This window comes from Scomber japonicus, chromosome 22, assembly GCF_027409825.1.
Source record: "Scomber japonicus isolate fScoJap1 chromosome 22, fScoJap1.pri, whole genome shotgun sequence".
Taxonomy (NCBI): domain Eukaryota; kingdom Metazoa; phylum Chordata; class Actinopteri; order Scombriformes; family Scombridae; genus Scomber; species Scomber japonicus.
The window spans coordinates 12,855,063-12,873,193 of NC_070599.1; the positions used below are offsets into that span (position 1 = coordinate 12,855,063).

Sequence of the window (18,131 nt, forward strand, 5' to 3'; positions counted from 1 at the left end):
ATGAATTAAACATTCTCTGAGTTGTAATATAGGTGCCGTTTTATTGAAAGAATTTTTATTAATCTTTTATGGTCTTTTTCACAGCAGACATTTTGACTTGGTACTGTATGTAAAGAAAAGCACACATGTTCAGTTGTGTTCCCAGTCAGACTGATCAACTTCCAATAGATATTAAATTGAATCAGTCCTGGATCAATGATAGTAAATTGCAAAAAAAAAAGAAAGAATAAGAGTTTAAGATCTGTTGAAAATTGAAATGTGATCCTGACATTGGACCTTAGGGACTTTGTTTCAGTATGTTTTCGGGGTCAGAGGATTGAAAATTGAAAGTTTGGCCTGATGGTGTTGGAGAGCAAAGGTCCTATGGGTCATGGCTAATCAATAGGGTTTGTCCTTTGGGTAATATGAATGTGTAAGTGGATTTTAATGCACTTTTTACAGATTGTGGAGACTTTGCGAGACTGTAACCCGCCTAAAAATTAGACTTGCAATGTTGTGACAGAGAAGAGGTCATAAGGTCGTCAAAATCAATGAAATCTTCTGCCTTGGGATGATGAATGTGCATACCAAATGTCATGCCATGACATAAAAATAAAATCAATTGTACACATTCTTTTATAACTACTGAACTGCAACCTTTCATTTTCTCTGTATTTAGCACTATTGCATGACTGTCTTGTATAAACATAACCACAAGAGCAGAGCTTGCAAGACAAAGGTTCATGTTTTTCAAAATCATGTCTGTAGTACATTTATAAGTGTCATAATCAAGTAGCCCGATATACAAGACCAAGAATAGTTCCCTCTTGCATTAGGTTGATACCATGGTAACAAATTCAAGAAATATTGACCAGTAGGATGTGTTTCGTCCAGAAGATGGGAAAAAAAAAGAACGCATTGTGTCTGTCATGAGTGCATATTTGAAGTGTGAGGAATCTGAGGTGTGGTATGAGTGAATGGGATCAGGGTCAATTGCTGTCAGCACCCGAGAGCTGCACAATATGAGGAAAATATTTGATAACATTCTTCAATATGACTTGCGATAAACAAATATTGAAGTGTGCGTTTTAGTTCAGCAGTGCCTGCTGTGTCTCTCTGCTTTAATAGGTACACATAGATCCAAAACACTGAAGCCCATGCCCACTGAATAAAGAAATGATTATTTGAAATGTGCTTTTATTGAACAGATTGCTCATGAATACCCAACCAATTACGCAGAAGATTAATTTAAATAAGACCCCTGCTCCCTTTAAAATAATTTCTTCTAAAATCAATAAAAAACATCTCTTGCTGTACAGTGTTGAAATAAAACAACTTAATTAAACATAAATTAAACACAGTGATTCAAAATAACTGTAATATTTCCCATTACAATCATCAAGGCCAAGTATTCAATGGACTGCTCTCAACTGTGCTTTGTAGTGTTCGGAATATTCGACAATGTCAAGAGTTTTCAAATACACACCGAGACACAGCAGAAGAAGTGAGCAGCACTGAGGATAATAGATGTGCCTGATGAAGTTGAGAAAAATATGATAAATGAAATGTCTGCTTATTCTTTAAACGCAAGCATGGGTCACTGTCACAACAAGACAAATCTTTATTGGGCGACAAAATAATGATTTAAAAAAAATCATTATTGCACCTCTTTTACTGGAAGTTGAATCTCCTGCTCATCGTAGTGTCAACTCAATTTGAAAGGTTTATTTTCAGGCCCATTTATCTATATTAATATAAGTGTACTTAAATGTTTTCATACTTTTATTAAGTATTATGTTGATATTTGACTTTCATCATGCAAAACAAGCAGGGTAATAGTGTATCCTGCCATGTTCCTCTGGTCCACAGCCACACCATTGTTACACTAGTGTATTCGAGTCTGGACCAAAGCGGTGGACCGAACCATCATCACTGACATCCCTAGGCATTATGGCAACATTAATATTAGTATTCACTGCAGGTTTCGGGGGAGTCTGCTGTTGTGAGGTGAGGTGAGGTAGGGGACAATACATCAGTCAAAAAAACAGTATGAACCATGGACAGTTTTGGGAGGGGAGAGAGAGTCAGAGATATCTAATTAGGCTGTAGCCACCTCTAATACTTCCAAAGTTAAACAATAAATAAACAAATAAGGAATTTAGGAAATGTTCAGTTTTTTTTCTCTGTCATAGCCTGGGAGGGTAGACTTTTTTTTATAAATCAAACAGCCTCTGAAATCTTATACAAGAGAAACCTACCTCATGAAAGTGTGTGATTGGGAATGGCAATTAACTCTGATAGACAGAGGGGATACTCAGATTTAATGTGCGGCAGAAATGATGAGAGAGTCTGCTGAGTTGAATGCACAGTCAGGAGGTTCATTCCAGTAGCCATACCACCCTCACGTTGATCTGACACTGAATCCAGGCACAGTAATTCTGTATAGACACACAAAACACAAGCCTATGAGCCATGATCCATAAAAATACCCTGAACATGTCCATCAATCATGTTTCATGGATTACTGACAGGTGATAGTCACCCTGACTGAGTTGTGCACACATTTAAATTGACCGATGACAGGACATTAGATTTTTATGTATATCTTATCATTCATTACAATTCTCTTTATAATGTCAGGTCAGCTCTTAATACAGTTAGGCCTCTGAATCCTTGATGCATAAAATATAAAATACATTACATTTTCACAACTATTACACAGTCGTAGAACTAAATGTTAAGTTACTTTTGAGGTAATAATAAAGAACAGTTACGGCACCATGCATTGGACATGTATTGAGTCAGAGTTACTGTGAAATAGGTAACTTGTAAATTTAATGTGCACTGTTTTCTATTTCAACTTTTTCTGTCATTTTCACAATAAACTTGTGACAGAAAATCACAGAGCTGTGGAAGTCTGACATGATGATAAATAATGTGTTGCTGTTTGTGAAAATGCTTTTAATTGCTGAGGAAGTGATGGTGTACGTGTGACAGGGTGGGGGGAAAAAATGAGCATCTTGTCAAGATTCTCTGCTTATTGACTGATGGGCAAGCAGGATTTTTGACAGCCAATTGAATTGAAGAGTTGATAAAGACACAATAAATGAATGTAATCATGGTCCACAGCACTGCAATAAACACTACCTCTGTGCATGTTTGCTTTGAGCGTGTCAGAGATGTGTCTAAATGTGGAGGGATGAAGATTTAACTAATTTCAGTGTGGTATTTCATCAGGTAACCATAACAGCCTTTTTAGTTTGATTTCTATGGTTTATTCACAATAATGTACCATGTTCATAAAAAGCAAATGTGTAAGACTGTGTCAGGGTCCTAATTACAACATCTGATAATATATGTCTTGGCGACTGTATTTTCTTTAAAGTGGATATCAGTGTAAGATCATATCAGACCGAATTTTCATACTGAACATTAAGTTAGCCACTCTTTCTGTCTCTCTAAGTTAGACAATTAAGTCCAGCTAGCTAAGGACATGTCATGATTATTGTTAAAATTGTCCCAAAAGCTGTTATTGACATATTATCCGCTTACAAACTTGTTATGGCATATGTGGCAGCAAACAATATAGCACAATACATATAGCAGACATAAACTGTACCCTTCATTGTACAGCATATCCTATGCTAAGTTCTCCACATGCTAGCATGTTAGCACCTGCTAGCAACTACCCTTGTCTGTTGTTCAGGAAACATAGGTAACATATACATTGGGTCTATCTGAATTTTCTTGCCCAAAACAGCTGTCTGCCAGTGCTCGAAAAAAACAGGGTTAATGAGAGCCAGGAGAGTCAACCAAAAAAATAAAGTTGAAGGCTGTAAAACCAAAACAACGAGCTAAAAGATGGCTACAGTCTCAGCAGAGCAGAGTCAGATTGCTGACTGACTGCTGATGGAACCGTTGGGTGACAATTACATGTAGGTTTGTCAATACGATCCCGTTGACATTACACATTATCATTTGGTCCTTTGTTAATATAAAAATATGAATTGGTGCAGCTTTAATACTTACAGCAAAGTCCTAACATAATTAAGTTAAAGTTTCTGAATTGACTCATTTCAAGTTACAATTCATGATGGGGTGTTCTATTTTTCTGTTCTGTTCGAGCAGTTTCTGATTGTGTACTCATATTTAACTGCAGCCTACACTTCTCTAATCGTAATGAGTGTCTCTCTACTCCATGCAATTTACCAATAATAGAAAATATTGTGTGTGCCGGTCTTTGAATTGGCGAAAGATGAGCTACATCATAACATCCCAGAATCACAGCAACAGTAATGGCACAACTCGTTTAGCTTTCCAATGATCTTATTACAAAGTGAACTGTGTGGAAATCTACCCGACCAATAATAACTCTGAAACCAGAGAAGTAGGACGTGTTTCATCCTCCGTGCCTGTTAGAATTTCTACAGGTTTGATCTCCTTTCCCCTGAATGTACCTACAGCTTTAAATAACATGAAAACCAGTAGTAGCACTGTTAAGAAAACTTATATCATAAACTTTTTGAACAAATGTGCAAATTTTGCATGTTGCGCAAAGACCAATAGTAGCAAGCAGGAACTGTTCTGAAACTCTGAAATATGGGTTGAGGACGTCTGCTTTTTAGCACAAAGCTCTTTTTTTCATTCCTTTGTGGTGTTTCTGTATATGTGCTGCTGTATTTTTTTGCTGCAGTGATTCTTCAGTCGTGCGGGGGTTTAAACACAGCAAAGGTCACACCCAAATCTCAACGACGAACACACAGATATACTGTAGATGTATTCCTTATTATTTATAGAACTCATACTGTTATGATGTTGAGATATATGTGACACTTTTACAAACATGCAAACATACATTCATCATTTGTATCTTAGCAGAATCAGCCAAATCAAATCTTATTAACATCAGTAATATTTAATGAAGAATGTGATGGATAAGAGCAACTATGACAATATATGTGCAGCTAAACCGAGCACAAAGCTTTAGAAACTATGCTTCAGAAAGTTCAAAAATAAGTAAACCTACATGCACACCAACAGTCAGGAAATGCACAATGAGTTCTTTTCCACACTAGAATCTTTGCCTACATGACAGTAGGAGTGTGTGGTGTGTGTGTGTGTGTGTGTATCGAGCTTCACTCCTACACACCCTCACTGCAGACACACGCTCTCTTCCTCATCCGGCAGAAAACAGAGATTTATTGATCCAGATTTTAATTTCAGTACATTTAATTATACGTTCTTTTTGTTGTTGTTGTTGTTGTTGTTTGTGTTGAAATGATTATGCCTCTATTCATTAGGACATCAATCTTTAGAGGATGGCATCGGATATCTGATTTGAATTATTCAAACATGTCTGTTAGAGCTGACTCTAGTTTGTTGGAGTCATCATATGAATGAGAATTAAAAACTCAAAAGCAACTTTTGCCATGTTAAAAAGAAAAGGCAAATATCGATATGGACACCCACACACACACACACACACACACACAAAGCCAAGCGTTCATCACCAGCCTATGCAGCTGCACCATGTACACTGACTCGTGACGGTATGGGCTGTTGGACTTAAATAAGTCCAGTTTTGTGTCTTCATTCCAAGTAAACTGACTCTACCATGAAGCTTTATGTGATATCCCTTGTTAGGTATGTAGGAGATTTAAAATAATGATGTTTGCTGAAAATGTGAGTGTTCCCTTGTTTGTACTTCAGTGGGTGAAAGAAATGTAGGTGTTGCTTGGTGAACTTTCTTGTATCTGATGTAACGTTCGATGTAGGCAGGCATGTCGTGTCCACTGTCTGTGGGTTTAATACAAGTCACATTAAGCAACACTTGAAACAGGTTTAATAATGCAAAGTTCTGTAGATTGGTGCCTGCACACTGAATCCAAAGCCAAAACTTTCATTTTATCTCAAACGGACAATGTTTTGATCCAAGTCTGATCTTTGACAGGCCAATTTCTTCTTCCGCTCTGGCCTGACAAAGATTCAGCCCTGTTAGAGTCTGTGAGTTACGACTCTTGTCTGTCTGGAAATAAAGGCGGATGTAGTGTGACGACGTTATCAGCACCACAAAAGCTTTTACGGAGGAGGCTACGGTGGATGGATGGGTCAAGATCAGCTGTGGAAAGATAAGACCAGTTTGTTTCTGGTTTCCTACTGACAGCCTTCTATTCACCATGACTACAACAGTCATGCTCTTTCTCAAACCTTTAATCAAGTAGTTCTTCTTTCAATCATAATCTCTTGACTGTTTTCTATCTTTAAGAAGTGTGCCTAAACCTAAGCAAATCGTAGGACTCATTTTTTAAATATTGTAACTTTGTCTTTCAGTGAACAGAGGGCGTTGGATCAGAACGTTCTCGTATGTATCATTTTGGAAGGCAGTGACAACTGGCATATTTTGTTGTCTAATTTGAAGGTGAGCACAGGGTCGTGGTTCCCTTTGGTCAACATGCCCCATATTCTCATGTGGTCTCCGTAGACTAAACCTGTGTCAAGCCAGACTGCTGATTGGGGATTTAAAGCTGAAGTGTATAGTATACAAGGGAAACACAGTGATTACCCAACATTACCAGTCAAACATTTAGACACCCTTTCTCATTGAAGTGAATGGGACAGACTGTCTAAATGTTTCAATGGTATTGTATATGATAAAGTTGTTTATGATATTGCTAATATTCTCATTTCCATATTTTAGTCCTAACGCCTACATCCTTTACTAAACCAAGTTAAACCAAGCTAAACCAAGTGCACATCCTCACATTTCCCCACAAACAGCTGAAGAAGAGTGTTTAGTTGTCTAAGCACTTTAAGCACTGCTGCATAATGTAAGTGTCAGCACTGTGGAGATGATAATTCCTAGGCTTGCTAGCATGGATAAACAGGGAAAATGGCTTCGACATTATTGGATTCACTTTGCACAACAACTGTCCCCATAAGCCTTAATTTTCCTGAACAGCTTTATATTTGGCAGGAGTTTCTTACAACAGCGTGGTGAGTAGCTGTACAGAGGTTTTATAGTGCCGTGCATCACTTTATGGTGTTCAATTATGACTGTGTCTCAGGTGCTTAACTCTCTGTATTTAGTAAATCCATTGTTGGCAGCTGGAAATTTAGCATTAACACGTCACACACACACACACAATTATACATATTACCATAGACCTCAAATGTTGGTGTTTACAAGGAAATAGACATTTAAATGAGCCTGTTGTTACACAAATGACTTGGCTCAACAACTATGTTTGTTAGCCCCCCCCATCCCACTTTTCTGCATATTTTATCCATTAATATTTTATACTGTTTACTTGTCGCGTACGTACATTCAATTACAAAAATAACCAAAAAGAACAGGATATTTTCAGCCTGTGGTATGAATATTTTTCTTCTTTTTGTGTGAAACAAACACATTCTAATTTAACTTTTTACATACAGCATATTGTAGTTAAAGCCCCAGTATGCATCTATGGGGTTGATTGATGTTTCTTGTGTCTTTCACAGTACCCAGTAAGACACAAGTGCCTATGAGTTATCCTATTTTGGTATCTAGCTTGGTATTCGCTTTGATACTGAATGTGTATGCCAGAGAAACAGCTGATGCAACATGCTGCTATATACATATTTACCAAGATAATAATAGAAGTCATCAAAGATTTAACAAACAAATATTCAAATATGTGATTCGGTTTTTATATTATAGATAATATTAAATGTATTTTATTCATGACCTTTACCATCCTCGCTGTGGATAATAAATCTACTGTATTATGAATTATTTTATTCTATTATTCTATGTTTAATGGATTTTTAAACCTGCAATGACAGACTCGTTGGCCACTTGAGGGCAGCAGAGACAAGCTGCAAACACAAAACTGACAAAATATCACTTTTTAAGTTGATATGGTGAACTTGTTAGCATAAAGTTGCCTCTTGGTATGTGGAAAACCAGCACATACAGAGCAACATTCCTTTGGAGTCGTGTTTCTGGCCACCTGTAGTGAATCTAAGTTCAATAGCTGACTCCCTTTTACTTCTGTTTCTCATCTTCACAAACTTCTGAATGAAATATCTGGCCCTCTAGCTACTAAATCTGTATCTGTATCACTATATCTGTCAGCAAGTCTCTAGCTGTGTCAGAGCTGTTTGATCCTGGGCAAAACTGATTATAGCAGCTTTAAAGTTGTAAATCAGCCGAATGTCCAATTTTAAGAAAAACACTTTATTGCTTTTTACAATTTTTTCAGTTTATAATCAGAATTTTACTGATGATGTTTGTATCAATGTGAGCGTGCGTGGGTGTTGAAGATTTAGTAAAATGCTACCTCTCATATTGAAGAGGCATTTGACTATAAATGTAATTTTTAAATTCTTAAAAGGATGCTTCACTTAAAATGAATGGTTTAGTGTTATCTCTGTCTTGAGGACACTTAGTGTAGAATTTGTGTGCAATCTTTTTCGGCATGAAGTAAGAAAATCCTGTAATGGACTACAATGTAAATGGGAGACTGATGATAATAGTACATGGGTATTTTTAATGCTGTTGATGGGGTACATGTATTTTATTAGCATAAACGTCTGATTTCACACAGTCAGCTACTTATTGTATTTTGGGAAGCTCAGCCTTGTCTGATCGTATCTTTTTCTTTCTACTACAACTTTTAAGAAGAGTTCCTAACACTGACAAGAAAATGATGGAACTTAATAATCACAAGAATAACATAAATTATGTATTGAGGATTTTTTTTTGATTTGGAGTTGGAGTTGAGTTCAGCTTTTGCAAAAAGGAAAGCGCTGTATTCATGCAGTTCAGGGATGTTTGCTGACACTTTCATGATTTTCTGTCTTTTTCTGCAATAAAACTACAGCAGGCTCTAACTTGCCTTCATTTACATGTTTTTGAAATGCTTTTCCATTCCACCAGAGGAAGTGCAAAGCTGTTTATACTTTAATCATGAAGTGTGTGTTATTCATAAGATAAAAAGAGAACTGATCCGCAGCTGACTAGTATTCTATTAGTCTGTAGGCATCTGCATCTCCAGTATTGGTGTAGTATTCATGTTAGTGCTAATGCAGAAACTGATATTTTGTAGATCCTGTGCATTTTACTGTATGTAGCTGAGACGGCAGTAGTATATTGCATGGCACTTATGGCGTCGCTTTGAAGCCACCTGGTTTAATGCAAGTGGTAATCGCAGGGAGCTTTGGTCAATGCTCTACCTGGAGAAATCCATTTGCATTGGGGGTGCATGGAAAGCAGTGCCAGGCAGAGATAACGCTGCATCTTTTCAAACGGAGCCAGCGATTATTTTTCACCGGGGTGCTCAAGAGTTCAAGGTGTTTCTCAGACAGGAAACAAGTGCAAAAAAATGTGCAGCAAGTCTGTTTTGGCATGGGCTCATTAGTATAGCACTGGGTGAGTGATTGGATGATTACTTGTTATTGTTTGATTCTAATTAGGATTATTAAAGTGATTAATTGGCTATAGAATGACTGAGAGGTTGAATTCTAGCTGGCTCCAGATGGAGATTTGGGTTGCAGCTGCTGCAGCGTTCAAAGGTCATTAGAACAGTGAAGATATCTTTTCTGTTTTTTGATCAGTTTTTGGTCAAACGATTTGGCATCTGAAGATGAATCTTTCATAGTTGGGGTTTGATTTTGTGAGGCTGTTTTTAAAACTGATGTTTCAAAGCATTTTCAGCTCAAAATACTGACAAAGGAACAGTATGAATGTGGCAGATGAAGAGGGATAAAAACAGAGAGCTTCAATGTTGATCTCCTCGAATAACAGACTTCCACCAAGAAAACAGACCACGCACACCCAGAGAGAATGATAAATAAATGACCCCCCTTTCTGCATCTGCAAATGTCTCATTACTCATAAAGCATGCTTGACATTTTACCTGGAGTGTTTGGCATTTTTTAAGTCAATCAACTCAACATTTCAACTACGACTGTTGTGGTGCACAGTTCTTCTACCAGTTGCATTTACAACAAGCATTGACTCTTTTGAGAAGGAGGCAGTGGATTTGGCATAAATATTGCAGTCACATGCGCACAGACGGAATGTAATATAACATAGGTCTCCTTGCCAGCCTCAGGCGAGAAATACTGTAGGTAGAGAGGCTTTGGTTTGCAGCATGTTATCTAGTGTTTGCTGCTAGGTGGAGCCCGAGTATACGGCGAGAGCGGCAATCCACATCCGAGTTTTTCCTCTCACCTTTCACTGGCTCTACAAACCCTCTGTCTCCATACAGAATTACTCCCAGCCAGTGCGTACAATTGGTTTGTCATAGGCGCAGAGAGCTCAGTTTCTGGACCAAAACAACTTAGATTCTTCTCCCCCTGCGGAGCTTTTCTCACCAGATCCCCCCCACCCCCCTCTCTCTCTCTCTTCCTCTCCTTTCCTAAATTCTTCTGGATATTTTTTTTTTTTACTCTTGTTTGCGTGCATGCGCGAGTGGTGAGGTCTGTTGGCGTTTCGCCTTTTTCAGTTGTATGGGACGTGATGTAGCCCCCGCACAGAAGGACGCCTTGTGCCATAAAGGGATGTAAGGGACAGTACCGTGGATACAACGCTGTGGAAGCTTCTCTTTCCTCCTCTCTCTCTTCCCCCCCTCAGTGACAACACCGGGATCCGGATTGTGGACGCACCGTAGATGAAGATTGAGGTGATTTTACGCGGATATTGAACGAAGCGAGCGACAGGAGGCAACTATTTGGATTCGTTGTTCTCTGTCCTCGACCCCTTTCATCAAGTCCATTGCTCACATCCACACACACACACATACATACACATCCACACACACACACACACACATATAGGCTATACACAGTGCGTAAGGACGGTACCCAAACGGCAGAGAGACACTTGTGAGAGAAATGATCGTTTATACTTTGAATGGAAGGACGTGAGCTATACCTCCTTTTCACCAGTCATTTCTAAATACGCGGTAAGTGTGACGTTCCTCAGCAAAATACATTGTCTGCCCTGTTTGTGCGCATATCCACAATTATCTGCAGATTCAGCCCAGGGGCGATAATAATGCCCATGAAAGAGTCCCTGCAGCTATGTTGATGTGCTCTGTAATGTCAGTCTTGGCATGCACTCTACTCTTAATTACTTTAACCGAGCTTATTGATGCGTTCAGGTGTAATCAGCGTCGATCAACGCGCAACATATTGATAACCAATATGAAAATACCAATTTCCTTTTTGGACTAATTAATCCGCTCTATTAGAAGGGATGGATTCATATGATCCCATGAATTGTTGAGTTGAGAAAGGTGTTTTTTTTTAAAAAGACTCACATGGTGCTTTAAATAATGTGCACAGCTCTGATGGAAGTTGCATATATATTGGATGAATTAAGTTTTTTTTGCATTGTGAAGTCATGAAGTGGTTTCTCAACCTTGCAAGTTAAATGTAAATAAATTATAAATATTTCTCTTATTTCTGTGTGTGTGTGTGTGTGTGTGTGTGTGTGTGTGTGTGTGTGTGTGTGTGTTGGAGGGAGAGAAAAAAAAAGCTAAGACAGTAGCTGACCACAAAGGTTAAATTGTGTGTCTTGGATCAAGAATGCAGGCCTGTGTTTACTGTTGCAGGATGTTGTTCAAAATGTACTGGAGTGTATGAGGTTCGGATGCTGTGGTGCAACTTCATTTTTCACAATAGGTAGAATGTGTGCAGTAGCCTATACAGTATGCAAGTTATTGGGTATCTCTGTAGACTTTTCACATATATTTCCTTGACTCATTTGCATTTTTCCAAATTGTCACTACTGGGTTTTTTCTGCAAAATATCAACCGCAGCAAAATGAATAAAACAATAAAAGAAGGAACGGTGAAAAGGCTGTATATGTCTTGTACGGTTGCCGACTGTATGCTGAGAAAGACAGGCTTCCTGTGTGTGTGTGTGTAAGTGCAGGGTTGTGGGGGCCACTGTACCGAATGCTTTGATGTGAGGACAGCACACTGTCTTTCAACATCAAAATCAAAGTGGAAAAGGTAACTAAACCCATCACTCTCAATTGGATCTGTAGTTTTCCCATCGCTGCACAAACATGCCCTTCATTTCCAATTTCATTGTTCGGAATCCGGTTGGACCCACTGTGCTTGAATTTGATCTTGAATAATTAAAACAAGTGTGGAATTTTTTATAGAGGCGATGAGTAGTTCTCTCTCCTTTCTGCAGTGGATCACTTTGTTTTGTTAGAGGTGAGGCTATCATTCAGAGATGGGTTTTAGCCACTTGTGATTCATTTGTGATTCAGTTGTGTGTGTGTGTGTGTGTGTGACTGTCTTCCATGTTGTATTGTTGTTGTTGTTGTTGTTGTTTTTTTCATTTTCTCTCCACCATTTCAGAATATCATTAACATAATTGTTGGTTGTATTGTATTTGACAATTACATTCATTATGTCCAGGACTGCAGTACCAGCTGTCATATAATCTGCATTTGTGGTAGTGCCCTCAAGCAGATGACACACACACACACATACAAACACACACACACACACACACTTTCCGCTAGTAACTGTAAAATCCTTGACTTCCTCCTCCAGGGAAACTCAAGGGGACATTTGACGCTTTCTGACTAAAACGGTTACAATATGTCAACCTGCACTTTGTTTTTCAGCTTGTCTCTTCCATTTTGATTCAGCTAAATGCCGCTCCTCGAGGAATATAATTGAGGTTATATTTTAATATAACAGGAGTTGAACTGAGCATCTAGTGTGATACCTGATGGGACGGCGCTGTATGAAAATAAAACAATTGTTCTGAAGCTGCTGTCAGGGTATTGTAGGAAAGACAGAGTTGTGAACATGAGTCACTGTACTATGTTCATTGATGGAAATGGTCATCAAAGTGAGATGGTGTTAAGTGGTAGAAATAAACATGGAAATACACTACAGGCACGGGATCCAATGTTTTGTAGTTCCACATGTGAATCAGAATAGTTTGACAAAGTATAGTTGTAATTTTTAATTTTGAAGACACTAGTTTTTGTATGTCACTGATTTTATTTTTATTATATGCCTTTTGGTGAGAGCTAATGTAATACAGTGATTTGATAGGAAGGATGGCATTGGAGTACTGGTAATATTTCCCTGCTATTCTGTTTACACATAAAACAACTACCACTTCAATGATAGCCCCTCTGTCACATCCAAACCAGAGCTACCAATTGGGAAGGGGCCTACAGTGATAATATAACAAGCGATTGCTGTAAATTACCTAGCAGTACCTCAAATGTGAGTGAGTCACAGAGAGAGAAAATCTTTTATGGCTTAACTCGCCAATTGATTTTTTTTTTTTGTGTATTTTAGTATTTTCACCACTTTTTTTTTTTTTTTTGCTGGTTTAGTCTGTTAAATGTCTCTGAAATGTGTGCCTTTCAGCTCTTGAAAATTAAAATTTAATCTCTTTTTCTTCCCAAGAGAGGTTTAGAAACCATAACCTTAAAACACTTAACTGGATTCATTAGAGGCCTCATGAAAGAGTTATTCAGGCCCTCCTTTTTTAGTCTGTGGAGTGTTCTCCTTCCTATGTTGTTTTTTACAGTGCCAGTCTAACACTTTGTTCTAGTGCATATTTCTTCCTATTGTCTTGTATTACACTAATATGGGTTAATTTGTTACATGTTTTTTTCATCTTTGGGTCATGTGTATTGTTCCTCAGATGTAATCCATCCCACTCTCTGTGATGTTCCCTTCCTCAGTCCCAATGATGTAGTGCTTTTTTTTTTTTTTTTTTTTTCTTCCCAAGCTAGTGAATTTGCGTTTCTTCCCATCGCCAGTTCCATTTGTTTGATTTGATTTTTGCCTTTTTGGACATGATAGCAAGCCAGGAGGAATCCAATTTGTCGTCGCGGTATGAATATAGACATGGGCTCTCCAATTTTCTTCATTAGGTTAGCTTATGTGGGGCACAGCTTCATGGCTCATTATGTACAGTGAGGGGCTTTTACTGCTGTATCAATTTGGATAACCATTCTTCAAAGTGTAACGTTTGAAAAAGTCATCTAGCAGTCACATGTGAACGTTTCCTGTGTATCTTCACGTCAGCATTGTTTTTTTTTTGCTATGTAACTCATATCCAAGGAAGCTGTAATGGACACTGGATTTCCTTTGGCAAGTTACATTTATATTATTCTTTTTTATCACCTATAATAATCATTACCACAGGAATGGGCCTGACCAATATAAAAAAATGCAACATTATGGATTTGTAAAATGAATGTAATACTTTTATTTTGAAGCAACCTTGATGCTGTTCACACCACGCCTCTTGTAGTCTAAGAAAATTAAAGCCAGCTCTTTGACCCTTTGTGAAAAGCAGTATATCATTTGAATAAATAGCTTTCTATGTCTTTCAATGTTTTTCCTGGCATGCTACTGCACAGATGTATACAATGTTCAATGTCATGTATAGTTTTTCCTCAGATGGTGTTGGATTTATATTCTCTATCTGAATATACCAAGCATCTCTCTCTTGGGGTCAACTGTTTTTTTTAATGGCCTTCCCACCAAACACCCACATTAGCACTTGTGAGAGAAATTATTAATTGTTGTTGTTATTTCTAAGAGTCGGGGGGAAAAAAACAGCTAAGTAGAGGCTGTCATGAAAAAAAAACTGTCGCAGAATTACAGTAGCAAGTGGGTTTTAATTCCAGTAAACTTGATGGTCTCCATGACAACCACTCTTGTAGCCTCTTTCACTCATGGAATCTGAAGCATTGCTGGATTTAATTTGCAGGGTAAAAGTACGGTTACATGACATCCTTTCTTTCATTGGGTTCAATTGAAAGCCATACGATTGCACATTCCAAGTATGTGTTTCCTTCAGAGCTGGAATGATGATTTATCAATTAGTCAATCAAAAGAAAATTAATCTGTAACCTTTTTGAAAATCTTTTATGATGGTAAATGGAATATATTTTTTTGGACTGTTGATTGGAGACATTTTAAGATATCAGTATGCAATATGGAAGATTGATAGACATTTGTCGTCCATTTTTTTGGACATTTTGTAAACATTTATTCAAATGTTAAAGAAAAAATCAATAGGTTAATTGCTAATGAAAATAGTTTTTAGTTGTAGTCCTAGTTTTCTATGTGGGTGTGATGCTGTGGAAGGATTTGGCAGACGTGCAGGTCACAGTTCACCCTTGATTAACTTTGATTGATGTACTGTGTTTGAAAATGAAGAAGTCGTTATTTAAGTGATGTGCCATCCTTTTTTTCTGTAAAATATCACAATACCAGACCCCTATTAGAACCATGACATCTATCCTTTTTTATAAGTTCGGTGGAGTTTCATTGAACATAAGTGTAATGTGATGTGACTATATCTTGAGGCCAAGGTTGAGCACATTCAAACTATGGATTCCTTACACTGAAACCTTTAATATTGAATCTCTTTTCATGCAATATTTTATCTGAGAGATCAGATATATTTTCGACTTATCTTGAGCAGAACTGAATGAGATCCTTGATGAGTTTGAAAATCAGAACAGCACAGAAGAGGCACATCCTGAATTTCCACACAGGCTGTCTGAGTGATGGATTGTATTACTTATTTTGCAGCTGAATGATTGTTTATCCCTGCGGCTAGATGCTGACATGTTAAGAATCACCGAAACATGTTCAGAGGAGGAATATGATGCCATAGATAGGATGTTTTTTTTCCCCTGTTATTTTTAATAATGGATGACCCTATAACCTGTGGGTAGTAGGTTAGCCTTGGTGGCTATATATACATATATGTATACAATAGATAATTTTGGTCTTTTATAATATTCAAACCTGTGGCAAAAAAGATAAGCCAGGCCACTTACTGTATTGTATTCACATATCCAAGGTCCCAAAGACAGGAATTATCATGCTGTTAGGAGTGAGACAGGTTGGTCTGCTGGGGCCTTTTCTCTGGCAGGAATGTCACAAAAGAAGAAAAGCAAAAGCTGGAAAAAAAAGAAAGCGTGGCTGAGGAAAGGTCCTCGAGGTCTCTGCCTTTCAACACTTTAGCTGTCCTGTTTCATAAAGAGCTTGGACACAAAGGTTTTGACACAGGACCTTTCTCCGTGGCTGGTTTACAACCAAAAGGCGGTTAGGATGAGAGAATGGGTGTGTGGCGTATCGATGAGTCTTTTTAATTACTAGCAGATTTGTGGGGTATTTTATAACCACTTGTCTGTATGTTGAGGAAGGGGTGAGGTCATGAAATATTTTATTTGCTTACCCTTTGACTTGTAATCCTGACAATGAATAGGAAAAACAAATGTGGATTTAGGAAAAGACATTGCATTGTTAAAAGGTGGAGAATGAGAACACTGGTTAACCATAAAATCAATTTCAGCCTACAATTCAATTTCTACTGTTGCATTCACAGTACAATGAGCTTCAGCTGTGTTTAGAATTCCAATGTCACGTCACGTTAATTTATGCATTCAATTTTAATAAAGGCCTGCGAGGCTGGCGTGTCATCAAGCACAAGTGTATATGTTACCATGGCTGCTGACAGTGTGCTTGGAAAAATTCTTATGTTTTAGACTGCAGTTTTAATTATCTGCAAGCCAGCCCTCTGCCCTTAATGCGACACTTAGTTAAGTTGTCCCTAAGGGGGTCAAACACTTAGCAGGAACATTTTAACACTCGACAACTTCTGCCGGCAGAGATACAAAAGCCTCACGCCGGGGGGACGTGAGCGTAAAGCATTAACTAGCTTCTGCAGATTCAAATGCAGAGACTCATTCATTTTCATGAAAAGAGATGGAGATCTTTCTAGTGCAGCAGCAATTTTTATAAGGAACGTTTCTTGCTAAGATAAGCTTGTAGAAGGCTTACAGTGCTCCGCTGCCAGTATGTCTGACCAGTGATGAGCACAGTGATCAACACGGTTGCCCCCCCTCCCTGATGAAATTAGCACAGACGTTTATGCCGATCATGACTTTATTAAAATGTTTGTTGCACGATATTGTTAACCCTCGCTCCTCTGAGGGAGAGCTAACCCAGAGAAAATGAATACCCAAGAGTGAAACGGATACTTTCTCTGCTGGAGTGCAGATACAGACCCAAAAATGTCAACTTAGCATTTAAAGCAATTCAAGCCACTCTTACGACACTATTGGTGGGTGTTAAAAGGTATCCAAAAGCTATCAAACTGACATAGTCTGACGGAGCCGCAGTACATCAACCTCTTTACTACTCTGTAAAATCTGATACTTTTTGTGTATGTGCATTTTACAGTATGACAGTTTTTTTTTGCAACAATATTGATGGACTTTCTTTGTTCTAAGGTTTTTTTTTCTTCCCCCCCACACTGAACTTTAGACTAGTGAAGAGAATTCAAACAAAGATGCAATGCTTCTCTGAGACTGAAGCTCTAAAAGAAGTTAATTTATGGCCTGTTTGGGAGGCAGGTTTGGGCTTGAATACATAATAAGGTAGTGCACCTGCAGCCGCATACAAATGAATGGAAATGACGGTTAGTATTTACGCCTCCCTAAACCATTGGGACCTCCTGATCTGACCACTAATTGGCCAGCAAAGAAATGAAGATAGCTTTCTTGTTCACAGGCTGCTGTATCTGCAAATATCAGGTCCAGATTTGTGCATAGCAAGTTCACACCCTCAAGTCTTATACCAGCTGTCACAAAAGTGCACCTTCAACCTATAATAAAGCACTGTGTAATGTTCTTAACTGATAACATGCCATTTGGTCACTTGTAGTCATGCTTTGTGCTGTTAAAGTAATCACATGATATATTAAGCCAAGTATTGACACAGACTACCTTTCTGGATGCCTTTTTAAACTGCTACTGTAGCTCCTCAGTATCTTCAAAACATGCCGGCGCACTGGAGAGCATAAAGTGTAATAATGTTTCACTATTATGTTATGGATAATTCCATTAAAACATGTTTTCATTCTGCGAGAAATTGCGCCACACTCTCAGCCTTCCAGTTCAAAAGAGCTTGTAATGGAACACAAAGCATGAATGCCTTGCAGAAATGTTGATTACAATATCCTCCTGAATGTTTTTTAAATTAAAATACCATTCCTCCATTCATACTTGATAAGATTTAGAGGGTAGAAGCATTTTTTTTTTTTGCAGGCGGATAATTAAAGCATTTTGATACAGGTGGATAGCTCCACAATGG

At 38.1% G+C, this 18,131-nt stretch overlaps 1 long non-coding RNA gene across 1 annotated transcript in view; it reads left to right on the top strand.

The window, feature by feature from the left end:
- The first annotated feature begins 10,829 nt into the window (after positions 1-10,829).
- The window catches only part of LOC128384386 (uncharacterized), a 56,253-nt gene continuing 48,951 nt past the window's right edge, over positions 10,830-18,131 (top strand). Inside the window, exon 1 of the long non-coding RNA XR_008324129.1 lies at positions 10,830-10,928. This is a non-coding gene — a long non-coding RNA (uncharacterized LOC128384386). The remainder of the gene's footprint in view (positions 10,929-18,131) is intronic.